We start from the raw sequence: 12,418 nt of genomic DNA, 5'->3' as shown, positions 1-12,418 counted from the left end.
ACACACACACACACAGTTTATATATAGTTTACGTATATAGTGTGTGCTCATTCATATATGTGTGTTTAAATGTAAATATATGCATGTTTATGAATATATATGAATATATAATATACTTTTTCTGAATATATATATAGTCTTTATTATGTTGAGTGTCTACCAATATGATTATGCTTCTATTTCAAGTAGAAATAAACAGATTCCCTCAAAGGTACAGTATAGAATAAAAGTGAGAGTGACCTCCCATGTTTAGAAAAGTAGTTCCTGTGAAGGAGGGGGTAAGAAGGGGAATTGTGTGTGAAAATGACTAAAATGTATGATGCAAGTGTATAAAATAGGCAGATTGAAAGGGAGGTTTTTATAAATGGGCATGAGGTTTTAGATACATGGGTGGCTTAAGTGACTTGCGGTCTCGTGGAGTTAATACCCTAGCTGGGAATCCATGTTGAAAATGGAAGCACCACACTTAGTTGTCACTAATTGCAGTGGGAAATCTCAACTACTTAACAAGGAGAAGCCAGGTCTGCTAAACAGCTTGGAATACATAATGCAGTTCTCAAGCTTGAAGAATTACACCAAGTCATGCATGACCTTTGTATGTCCATCTAGACACTCATAAGAATGAAAAAGTTTAAAACGGAGTCTCTGTGAGTCTGCGTTTTGCCCCACTGCTGGAGTGAAGAAGCCCTGCTGGGGAGGCAAATATTGACTGTTTACCCTGCACTGCTACCAGCCGGTGCTGGGCTTTAGGGAAGCACCAAGACAGGCTTGCAGGCTGGGTGAACACACTCTAAGATATGGGAGGCTGAACCTAGGATTTCCAAGCTCCCAGACATCCAGTCACCGCTGGGTTACCTCATAGAGGGGTCAGGAACTACAAAGTCAGGACCCTGGGGGGGGCTTCCAAAGTCCTGGATATCCAAGCATCTCTGGGTTTTGAAGAGTTGGGAGTATAGCTGAGGGTCCACAGGCTGAGGGCGGCAACAAGCCCAGGGCCAAGACAGGTGGGAACTCCACCTTAGCTCATAAATCAATGGCGAAAGTCTTTAGCTTGGTTGCTGTTTTCTGGGAGTGCAGAAGATCCTTCTGTAGGAGACTTAGGCTGCAGCTAGGTATTCAAAGGCTTTCTCCGTGCTCCTCACAGTGGTTCTTGATAAAAGAGACAATCCTTGGTTCTAAACTATTCGTCTTTAGCAGGAAGAAATTTCCAGGAAGGGATGCTTCTTGGGTCTCTAGGTACTTCGTTAGCACGGAGTATGTTCTGGGCTATGAGACCACAGGTCACAGTTCCTCTGTGGGAAGTATAGCATGTGTTCTAGGCCAGAAATCTAGGAGGGGTCAGGAAGTCACCTACCATCTCAGGTAGGTACCTGGGTGCTGGGGGACTCTGGACCCGCCATACAAAGTTTTCTTGTTTGGTCCATTGTCCCACAGTCTCATGTGTAAAACATTTCATTGAAGCTGCCATACAGTTCAAAGGTTTAGTCCATTGTGGGGGAAGCATGACAGCATGCAGGCAGACATGGTACTGGAGAGGTAACTGAGAGTTCTATATCTGAATCTACTTTAAAATGGAGGCTTTGATTTGTGATAAAACTAACAAAAATTTCACCCAGGTATAGAAACATAGCTAAGAGGTTAAAGCCTTTTCTATGTAAGTATAAGAACTAGGGTTTGCATATTTTGAACCCATGTAAATTCTGAGTGGGCATGAAGATGTTGGACCTCAGAAGGAAGAAACAGGGTATCCCTGGAACAAGCTAGATTGGCTATATTGTCAAACTCTGGGTCTACTTGAGAGAACCTGCCTCACTGAATAAGGTGGAAAGTTACTAAGGAAGACAGCATCAACCCTGAGCCTCTACAAGCACACACATACACATGTACCCACAGATTTGCAAACATCACACACACACACACACACACACACACACACCCCACACAATTCATGCAAATGAGAGAAATAAAATTTTTTCACATGTGTTGCATTCCCTCGGTGGCATATAGAGTCTGAATTTAAGATCAGAACATTAATACAAGGTAGAGGAGACTCTAAGGGTGTCTCCCAAGCCATGCATTTCTATCTCTTCTCCCCCACCCAGCATATTCTCTTCCAGATGGTGGATGTAAGCCATCAGTCGCTCCAACTCCAAATATAGAAAGAAAGACCTTACAGCTGTGTTTGGGCAGAACCAAACAAGCAGTAGGAAAACTATCTTGAAACAACACTTGTTAGGCAGAAACCATTGATCTAAATTCCTCCAACACTAGAAATGCAAGCGTGGAACCATCATACTTGCTGGAATATTTAACAATCGTGTGTGTAACTTGCAACAGAGAAATACAAGTCAGCCTCAGAAATACAAGACAGGTATTTTTCTGTTTACTTAATTGTAATTAGCTTCAGCAAAGTCAAAATAATCAAAACAATTCAATAATTTTTGTTAATAGACCAGTTTAATGGAGAACTGTGGCTGCAACAATCAGCACTGGCAAATCTTCCTATTCTAGGATATGTGAACATCGCATTGATGTGACACACTTGAGCTCAAGAGTTATAAGGTTGATCAGAATGTACCAACTATAGCAGATCTCCAAGGTGACAGGCCTCATCTTTTCAGATGTTACTATATATTTCTGTTAACATAACTAGTAATGATGGATTCCTTATTAACTATAAAAGTGGCAGGTCAGACAATATTATATATATATATACATACACACATACATACATACATACACACACACATATATATAAAACATATGTGTGTGTTGTTGTAAGTGCAGATTTACTGAATGCTCTTGTGATATTCAGAAGCCACTTGTATTTCTGCAATTCTAAAGACGTTCTGAGCTGGCAGCAATAACTTCAAGATATCACAGTTCCAGCTACTAAAAGTACATATGTGTGCATGGCACGTAATGTGAATGTGCATGTATACCACAAGAGAGACAAAGTGTCTTTGTATGCCAATTGCTCTGAAGCAAGGAATGGCCATAACATTTATTATCCAGTCCTGGACAGTTTTTAGGGTAGAAAGAAGTGCTAGTTATTAATGAATGACAGGTGGACCCCTGGGCAGTCTGAAAAAAGGATACAGGATCGTAGCATATACAGCAGGGGAAAGTGCTATAAGATGTACAGGTTCCTTATTAAGAATAGCATTTGATGTGGGAATCCCTCTTGATGCTTCAAAACTTATTCCCCTTTGCCATGCCAAGAAAGAAGATGGGCTCTTTTCTTTCGGCTCCTACGGACAGATGGTGTCTCCTCAGATTTTTTCTTATTCGCTGGTTTCACTTTTATTCACCAGATCAGCGTCTCTCAAGTTTTACTCCCCCACTCATCCTCCAGGCTTTCCTGGGTTGTTTTCTGAAATGCAAATTCCTACGTTCTAATTTTTCTTTTGGGTTTGGAGGCAACATCTTAATAAGTCACACTAAGTGGGCTTTATCTACACCAAAAGTATAAGATCTGAAGGATGTGAAAATTTTTTTGCTTGCTTGAGATTATTGGAGACATTGGAGAGCCGGTTCACCATAAAGTGCTGAGCAAACATTAGGACGGAGTTTAAATCTCAATCACCTTTGTACAAAACAACAACAGAAAAACCTAACCTTGGCTCTGTGTGCTCTGTATAACTCCAGTGTGTGGCAGAGACTGGAGGGTAGGGGAAGTCTGGCTGTCAGTTTCACTCTATATTTGGTAAGAGACTCTACACCAGTGGAATATGGTGGAAACTGATAAAGAACACCCAACATCTTCCTATGGCCTCTGAGGATATACACATAGGTATGTATATACTATGTATATGACACATACACATATATACATGTGTACACACACATGCATACACACATGTGAGAGAATTTCATGGAAACAGTCTTAAGCATAAAGAGAAAATATTAAACTCAAGAATTAATATGAGATAAGAATATTCTTCCCTTTGGGTCAGCTTGATTTAAGGATCAAATCACAATATCTCTCACTTTGCTTCTTTGAGGCTGACTTAAGTCTTAGCATTCTATTTCAGTCCCTAACAGCTTCAGCCTTATCATTAAAATATTCTGGCGTGCGCACGCACACACACACACACACACACACACACACACACACACACACACACACGCAAAGTCTTTTGAGTCTTTTCACTGACCTAAATTAAGTTCAACTCGGAATTAGGAGTGGTAGCCATGAGCCTGGTCTGAAAGGAACTAAAATCTCTATCATGCAGATAAAGTAGAAACTGTAAAACCCTATGAATTGAGGCGTGGAGGTCAATGGGAACTTTAAAGCAAAATTGAGAAGCTTCCTCTGAAAGGAAAATGAAAGCTGGCAACAAAAATAACTAATATTCAGCTCAAATGGTGTAGACGGTGTGTAACTCCAAATTACAGTTTAACACCATCCTCTACAGCTGAGCATATGTTTCTGGTCAGCGAAATTAGAAAAGCAAGCCCAATGAAGGACAAATCCAGTAAGAGATGGGTCTGAGCTAGTTTTAGAGTCAAAGACGGTTTGCTTTTCCAGTCAGTTTCGAGCTTAGAAATACATTGTTGGGGATTGTTGCAATTTTAGGGAGGAGACCTGAGTACCAGAACACAGCAGTCATTGAAATTAACAGCTATTAACACTGTTCCTTTCAGCAAATGTATACCTTGATTGAAAATTACTGAATTTTTAACTTGGGATTTAAAATTCTACCAGAATTTGGGTCAGATGTAGGTATGACTTCCTCAATCATCTGAGGCACAAAATGATTGGTTTTTAGCCATTCAATTAAGATAACTTTCAATATCTGAAAAGAATACAGAATTGTCAGGCTGCAGAAGTACCTAAATGGTAGAAATTGAAGAACACTTGCCTAGCTGAAGTTCCAGACCTCAATACTCAAAAAATAAGTAAGTAAATAATTTGAGGCAGGGTAATGATAAGGCAAGGTCTGTTTGGTGATAGGTGCTGTCCTTGAAACAAAAAGGAGCTCAATCTGGTGGCATCTTCAAATACAATAGACAGCCTGGATATTTGCACTTCTTCCCTTGTTGTTCCTTTATTAATTATTGAAAAGTTTTAGTTCATTTAGGTTGCTGTTGCAAAAGTGCCATAAAGAAGGAGGATTAAACACCTAAAGCGTATGTTTATGCTAGAGATTCAGTAGTTCAAGATAAAGATTCTGACCAACTTGGTTCGTAGAACTCTATTTGGCTTTCACTTGCCCATCTGCTCACTGTTTCCCCACAGGGTGAAAAGATATGACCACCTCTGCTGCGTCTTCTAAAACTTCCTCGTGTTCTAGAGGCCCCAATTTCAAGACCCAAGAAACTACCAAGGACTTCCTCTTTAAATGCCATTACATTGAGGATTTACACTTCAATGTGGGGATCTAGGGAGTATACACTTAGCCTCACAACAGTCTGCAGCATTTCTGTTTGTTTGTTTGTTCGTTTGTTTTTAATTTTGATTAAACTTCTCTTACCTACTGCTAAACTGTGAGTAATATAAAGTAAGAGAACAGGAAGTAAAGTAAAAGGAGGTTCCTATATTGAGGTGACTTTGTGTGATGGAAGATGACTACAGGAACAAACACAGTGTGAAGCTATTATGTGCAAAACAGCAGGGAGCTGGAGAGATGGTTCAGGGGTTAAGAGCACTGGCTGATCTTCTGAGGTCTCAGTTCGATTCCCAGCAGCCATGTGGTGACTCTCAACCATCTATCATAGAATCTGATGCCTTCTGTCATGCATGCCATACATGTAAATAGAGCACTCATATCCATAAATAAATCAGTTTTTAAAAACAGCATGAAATAGACGTGTCATAGGAAACCTTGCATTCCTCCTGTGTAGACCAGGAAAGACTGCATGGAGAGAAGGAGCCAGATTCTAGTATTTGAAGGGTAAGTAAATTTCACATAGTGACATTGTGCAAAGTGTAACTATGTTTGAAATTATTTTAAATTATTTTTTGTGTATGAGTATTTTGCCTATATCTTTGTTTGCCTATGTGTATGTTTGTTTACCCTAGGAAGAAGGCACATGGTTGTGAGCTGCTGTGTGGGTGCCCAGACTAAAAACCAGGTCCTCTGAAAGAGAAGTAAGTGTTCATAAACTGCTAAACCATCTCTCGTAAACTGTAATTAATAATACTCAATAGCTCTTTATTGGTTTGAGTCAGTACCAACAAAAAAATTGACTATGCTACCACTTTCTTTCTCAAAAGCATTCATTGTATATCTGAAATGTTCCAAGAGCAGTGCTAGGCTTGAGTGTTGAGTAGGGTTTAGAATTTGCCAGGACATGGACCTAAAAATCTTAGTGGAGTGGCCAAAGCCAGAAATACTGCTCACTACCTTCCTGCCTTGAGATGGGTTATTACACCTACCTATAGGCTCACTGACTTGGCTAGACAGACTCTGGGGATTCCCTTGTACTCATCTTCCAACTTTAACACCCAAGAAAATAGCCAGGCTTTTGATGTAGGTCCTGGACTAGAACTCATTGAGCCATATTTCCATCCTATAGTTTCTGGTCTTAAGGCACTTAACCGTATATAGTTACATGGACCAGTGAACAGGTCATTTGCATTGATTCCAAGTGTTAGCATAGTAGAACATGCGGGGTCATGTATACAGGGTCACTTGCAGTTTGCTTCAGTTTGTCCTCTTGTCTAGTATAAGAGAACATCTACACCCCCAAGGTAACTGATGAACTTTGAGATAGACAAGGTTCCTCTCTGTGGAAAGGGGTTGTGGGAGGTGAGTCCATTGGGTCAGCATTGCTACCCGCCCTGGCCTGTTAGCTTCCCCTTGTAAGACCCTGAGAGATGATGAAGCAACCTCCTCTGTGGTCAGCTATTGGGACTTCCTCTCTGTGACTTGGCAAAACAATCTACAGAAACAACTTTACTCTGATAAGGGCAAGCATCTTTTGTTTTTCTTTTGTTTCTGTTGTTGTTGTAGAACTAGCCATATCTTAAAGGTCATAGAAAACTGTAAAGTTAAAGGAAATAAGGCTATATTCACTTGCTTCTTGATATTGCTTGATTCAGTAGTAACCTCAACTCACAAACAGTGTAAGACACAGGCATTTGGAATAAAATCAGAAATTTTGTTAGGCTTGACATGTTGCCAGTAGTTTGGGGAATAGATAATTCTCTGGTTGACTTTTCTTCATGGAAATGTGATTGCAAACCTTCTTCATGGACATTTAATGAGGATTTAATTGAAGAAAGCAAGACTCACATGTTTCATAAACTATAAGCAGTATCTGTATACCAGATGCTTCCCATTGGTCCTCTTACCTTTTGAAGTGGTCCATTTATCTGAGGGTAGTCTTACTTGCACTAATTATATGTCTATGAAAACACATATTTTCAAATAAATACTTAGATATTTTGCATAAACTCTACTTCGTTCTGCTGGGGATTATAGAGAAAAATAAAAAACTATTCTTGCCTCCTGGATCCAATTGTTTGTAAGGACTTACACTGGGGTTTTACAGCTAACTGATCAGTATCTCTTAGATATTCCTCATCTATTCTCTTCTATCTGTCTGTCTATCTATCTATCTATCTATCTATCTATCTATCTATCTCCCTTTCTATTCATATTTCTCTTTTCTAAACAAGGATAGTATTCAATTATATGCCTGGAAAAAAGTCCAAGTTACAGGAAACAGATAAATCCTGAAGCTCATTAGGGACAAGGGAAGTTTAAGAATATCAAATACAGACAAAAATCTAATTCAAAAGCAAATCTTAAAGCTACTGAAATAAGTTTAACCACATATAAATGGATGGCCAAATTCAGAAGACTCCATTAGAAATTCTTATTGTGTCACTATTTGGACAAGTTGCTTTTATACAGGGGTTAAACTGCATTTATGCAACTAATCTAGCAACTGTCCCAGGCATTATTTGAAAGGATTTAAGGGATTGGACGTTGTGGTTTTATTGGAGGAAGTATGTCACTGGAGGTGGGTTTGCAAATTCAAAGCCCAGGCCAGGGCCAGTATAATTCTCTCAGCCTGAGGACCAGGATGTAGCTAGCTCTCAACCACTACTCCAGGACCATGTGCTGCCTGCCAAGATGATAATGGACTAAGCCTTTGAAACAGTAATCGAGCTCCCAATTAAATACTCCTATCATAAAAGTTGCCTTGGTCATAGTATCATTTCATAGTGAAAAAAATTTTACTATGACAGGCAGTGTCCATGAATAAGTTCTGTGACACTTGTAAATCCAATGAGCTCAATGGGTCAGCAATTAAAAACAAAGACAGAAGCATGTCTAAAATGATCTATAGGTAGCCACACAAGTGTAGGGAACTTGATGGAATAAAACAGGAGAAATATGCCAACTGCGTTTTTGATGTAATGCATAACCAAAGCAGTAGCAAAGTGTAAGAAGAGTATGAGAAGCCAAGGACTCAGAACCACTTTGCATTTTCCTGCTTCTGCAAGTGACATGTTTGTTGTGAATTTTCCAGCGCCTATGAAAAGCTCCTTTTCTTAGCTTTTGGCTATAGGTAATGAATGCAATGGAAAATGAAAGCTTTTCATTTTCAGAGCCAGAAGTCAAAACCAGTTACCTGAGTCACTGATTACAGGGAGAGAAGCAGCAGTGTATTAAGCACATTGTGCAGGTACAGATTCCAGGCTCTTGCAGCATCCAAGTGCTTGACTTTCCATCTCAGTTCCTATGATCTCACCCAGGCCATTCTATAGATCCCCCATCTAGAGTTTTGGTGGAAGTAACTCTACCTGTTACTTCTTGGGCAGAGAAGACAAGATGGTTCCAAGACCTTGGCATCAAGACCACTCACACTGGAGTAGAGGTTACTATGAGATGCTGGACTTGAAGTTTGCTGCCATGACTGTCATGAGTCCTGAGTATCCTCTGGGGAGAAGGGAATACACAGTATCTGAAAGTCAATGGTGGGTGTGTCTCTGACCGAAATGAAGAACTATAATAAATTAGAGGCTATTTTTATTAATTTCCTTCTCTTACAGCTATGTTATTTGTCTTGTCGATTTCTCTGATTTGTGATGCTTTCCACTGTTAAAAAGAACTTTTTAAGGCTGAAGAGATGGCTTAGCAGTTAAGAGTACTGACTGCTCTTCCAGAGGTCTTGAGTTCAATTTCCAGCAATCACATGGTGGCTCACAACCATCTGTAATGGGATCTGATGCCCTCTTCTGTTGTGTCTGAAGACAGCTACAGTGTACTCATATACATAAAATAAATAAATTTTAAATGTTAAAAAGGAGAGAATTTTTGTACTGTGGAAACACTGAGGTTGGCTGTTCAAGCTGCTTCAACTTATGTATGACAATGAGTGGAAATTTCAAGTGCTAATTAACGAAAGAGCTTTATAAGTCATTATGTGGTTTTGTAATCTCTCTTTGTCTCTCTGTCTTGATCTCTCTCTCTCTCTCTCTCTCTCTCTCTCTCTCTCTCTCTCCCTCTCTCTCTCTCCCTGTGCATTAAAAATGGGGTTGTCTGAACTGGAGAGATGGAACATCTGTTAAGAATTCTTGCTGCTCTTTCAGGGAACCCCTCTTAGGTTCCCAGAACCCACACCATAGCTCACAATCATCTGTAACTCCAGTTCCTGGGGACACAATGTTCTCTTCTGCCCTACTTGGTCACTGCATGCACTCAATACGCATAAAATAAAAATTTAAAAATACATGGACTTTTTTTAATCAAGGAAGTATGTTAATCCTGAGGCTGATTCTTGAGCTTTAACGCTAAAGCAATGACAGCCTAGGTAGGGCTTGGGCTTTCACTATAGGTAGGGTACTTGTCTAGTGTGTGTAAATTCTTAAGTTCAATACCCAATAGCATAAAAATAAAAAACATTAATGTTCCAAAGCACATTGAACTATAGCCAGTGCACAGCCAATGCAGGACAGGTCATTTCAGTCCAGTTGAAGCAGAGAAGAAGAATAAATAGGAGTGATGTGGGGCATGCAATTGTAAAGTAGGGACTAAACTTCACACAAATATACATGTTGGTTAGAGAGTCAGGTTTGGTGTTCTTTATCAGTGGCACAGAATGGGAGCTCAAAGGACAGTTAATCAGGTTCAGATGACAGGTGTGGAAGAGAGCAGAGCAGTGAAAGCTGGGATGCATAAGAACAACTAGAATCAGGTCAGTCAATGACAGCCATGTTGGTCTGTTCCCACCTGAGGGTGCCAACCCTTATTACCTAAGATGCCTTGAAGATAATCTGATGGTTTTCTTCACAGCCATACTTACTTTTGAACTAGGCTTTGTGAAGCTAGTGCAGAAGACTCAGTAGGACTGGAGCCTTGAGTTTAGTTCACAGAGATATCCCAATGTCCTATGCAGGTATGCATGAATGTGATACAAACAGAGTCTGACCTGCATGGATTGTCTTAGTTATTGTGACACATACCCTGACAAAAAGCAACATAGGAGAGGAAAGAGTTAGCATGGATTCCAGGCTCTGGGGCATCACTTTAGGGAAGTCAAGGCAGAAACAGAAGCAGCTATGTAAGGCTGTCACATCACATTGACTGTTGAAAGCAAAGAGAATATACACAACCTTGCTTGCCGGCTCTCAGCACTACTTTTCTATAGCCCATGATGCTGCTGCTAACAATAGGCTTGATCTTTCTACATGAACTAACCACCATGATCCACTCCGACCCCCAGGTATGTCCATAGACCAGTCAGGTCTAGGCAATTTTTCCTTTAACACTCCTGTCACAGTTGACTCTGCATAGTGCCAAGCTGAGAGTCCAACTAGGCAATGCATGGACCCTCATGTGACCAGTCAAGGCTCCTGCTCCATTTTTCACATTTCACATTCCGCACAGGTTGCTGGGTAAAAATGAAATGGAAAGAGTTCTGGGAAAAGCTCAACTTAGCTATGGTGACCAATGACAAACTTACTGCCTAAGAAAATAAAAGCATATCACTATAAATAACTAAGGTTTGGATCCTTGTTTTGACTGTGGAGTAATTTCTGTGATTAAAATGACAGCCCTGCAACTCTTTCCAGATTATTAGCTTTTCCAAACTCCAGCTGGAAGAGCAATGTCAGGCCCTGATAAAATTCTGTACTGTATGTGGCAAAAAGCCCAGAGTGTGGTAGATGGTAGTCATGCAACTCATAATACTTTTAAGTTCCTAGTGTATGCTAGACCTCATACTAAACATACAAACCATGATTGAGAACAAGAAAAGCATAGACCTTAAGCTCCCGATACTCACAGTAAAGCAGGAGATGGAACTTGGAGAGACTCTTGGTTCATTAACTGTAGCTATGACGTATACTCCAAATGAAAAGCGTAGAGATCTGTGGAATTCATAACTTGATAGAGGAGCGTCACAGAGAGTTAATGAAGGAGTTATTTAGGAACAAGATGTAGGGACAATGGCAGTGTGTTCGAAGGCTCCAAGGAGAAAGCAAAGCTGAGCAAGATGAAAGGCTGAAGGTCAGCGTGGTCAAATTTTAGAAGACAGAATGCATGCAGTATGAGGCTAAAACCAAGGCAACACCGGACCTCACGTGGACTCAAGGCTGCAGGGATGATTTTGAACTTATTATGGGGGAGTAGCAAAGATGCTTTGTTGAAGGTTTTAATTTAAGGAATGACATAATCAGATTTCCATAGTGAGATATGTGTGTGCATAATGTGTTGGATAGAGGCCAAGTAGACAGTTGGAATGTTAGCATAAAATACAGGCAGAATTAGGTAGTAAGTGGAGTTCCAGGGAGAGACAATGGAGTTGGAGAGAATGTGGGACTCTGCATAAGAAATAATACTTATATCTCCAAACATCAACGACATCTCAGTGCTCCAGCAATCCCCGAGAATTGATAACACCAGATTCTCCACCAGCCTGAACAACCAAATTCTCCAACAAGAAGTCAGTTCACAAAATCCAATAAGGAATATATCTTGCACATTTCTTCAGGTACCCAGCTATTTCTTTCTTCTTTCTTCTCATTGAATTCTCCAAGCCAACCCTTGGGCTATAGATTATTACATTTAAATTTGAGAAAATTGCAACTCAAAGATGCTAGCAGGAAAGACCATTTTAATCTTGGCCTGTGAGCTTATGAGACCCATGCTCCTCCCATTTCCTGGTGTTACCCCAGCGATTCTGGAGTAAGCACTTCCTTTGCAGTTTAGAGAGCATAGAGGTGTCCAGAAGCACAAAGTGATTTGACCTGTAATGAAAGGGAAATGCAGAATGCCGCCCATTGAGCATTTTGAAACGCCAAACCTGTTCGATTCAACATATCAATACTGTGGAAATTCTCATGAAATCCTATTATTATACTCTTTTACAGCACCCTGAACTTGATAGCATTGGCATAGAATCGTCGACATATTTAGGTTAATTGGATCGAGAGCATAACTGTATAACTACTTATAAT

At 40.1% G+C, this 12,418-nt stretch overlaps 1 long non-coding RNA gene across 1 annotated transcript; it reads right to left on the bottom strand.

The window, feature by feature from the left end:
* Positions 1-2,446: 2,446 nt before the first annotated feature.
* On the bottom strand, positions 2,447-12,105 carry LOC148004823 (uncharacterized). The gene is made up of 3 exons (XR_015624817.1): positions 11,245-12,105; positions 10,264-10,424; positions 2,447-3,373 (listed from the first exon to the last, which is right to left on the bottom strand). It is a non-coding gene; the product is annotated as an uncharacterized LOC148004823 (long non-coding RNA).
* Positions 12,106-12,418: the final 313 nt, after the last annotated feature.

Source organism: Rattus norvegicus, chromosome 7 (assembly GCF_021556685.1).
Source record: "Rattus norvegicus strain SHRSP/BbbUtx chromosome 7, alternate assembly SHRSP_T2T, whole genome shotgun sequence".
Lineage (NCBI taxonomy): Eukaryota > Metazoa > Chordata > Mammalia > Rodentia > Muridae > Rattus > Rattus norvegicus.
This window is presented reverse-complemented; position numbering and strand designations above follow the sequence as displayed.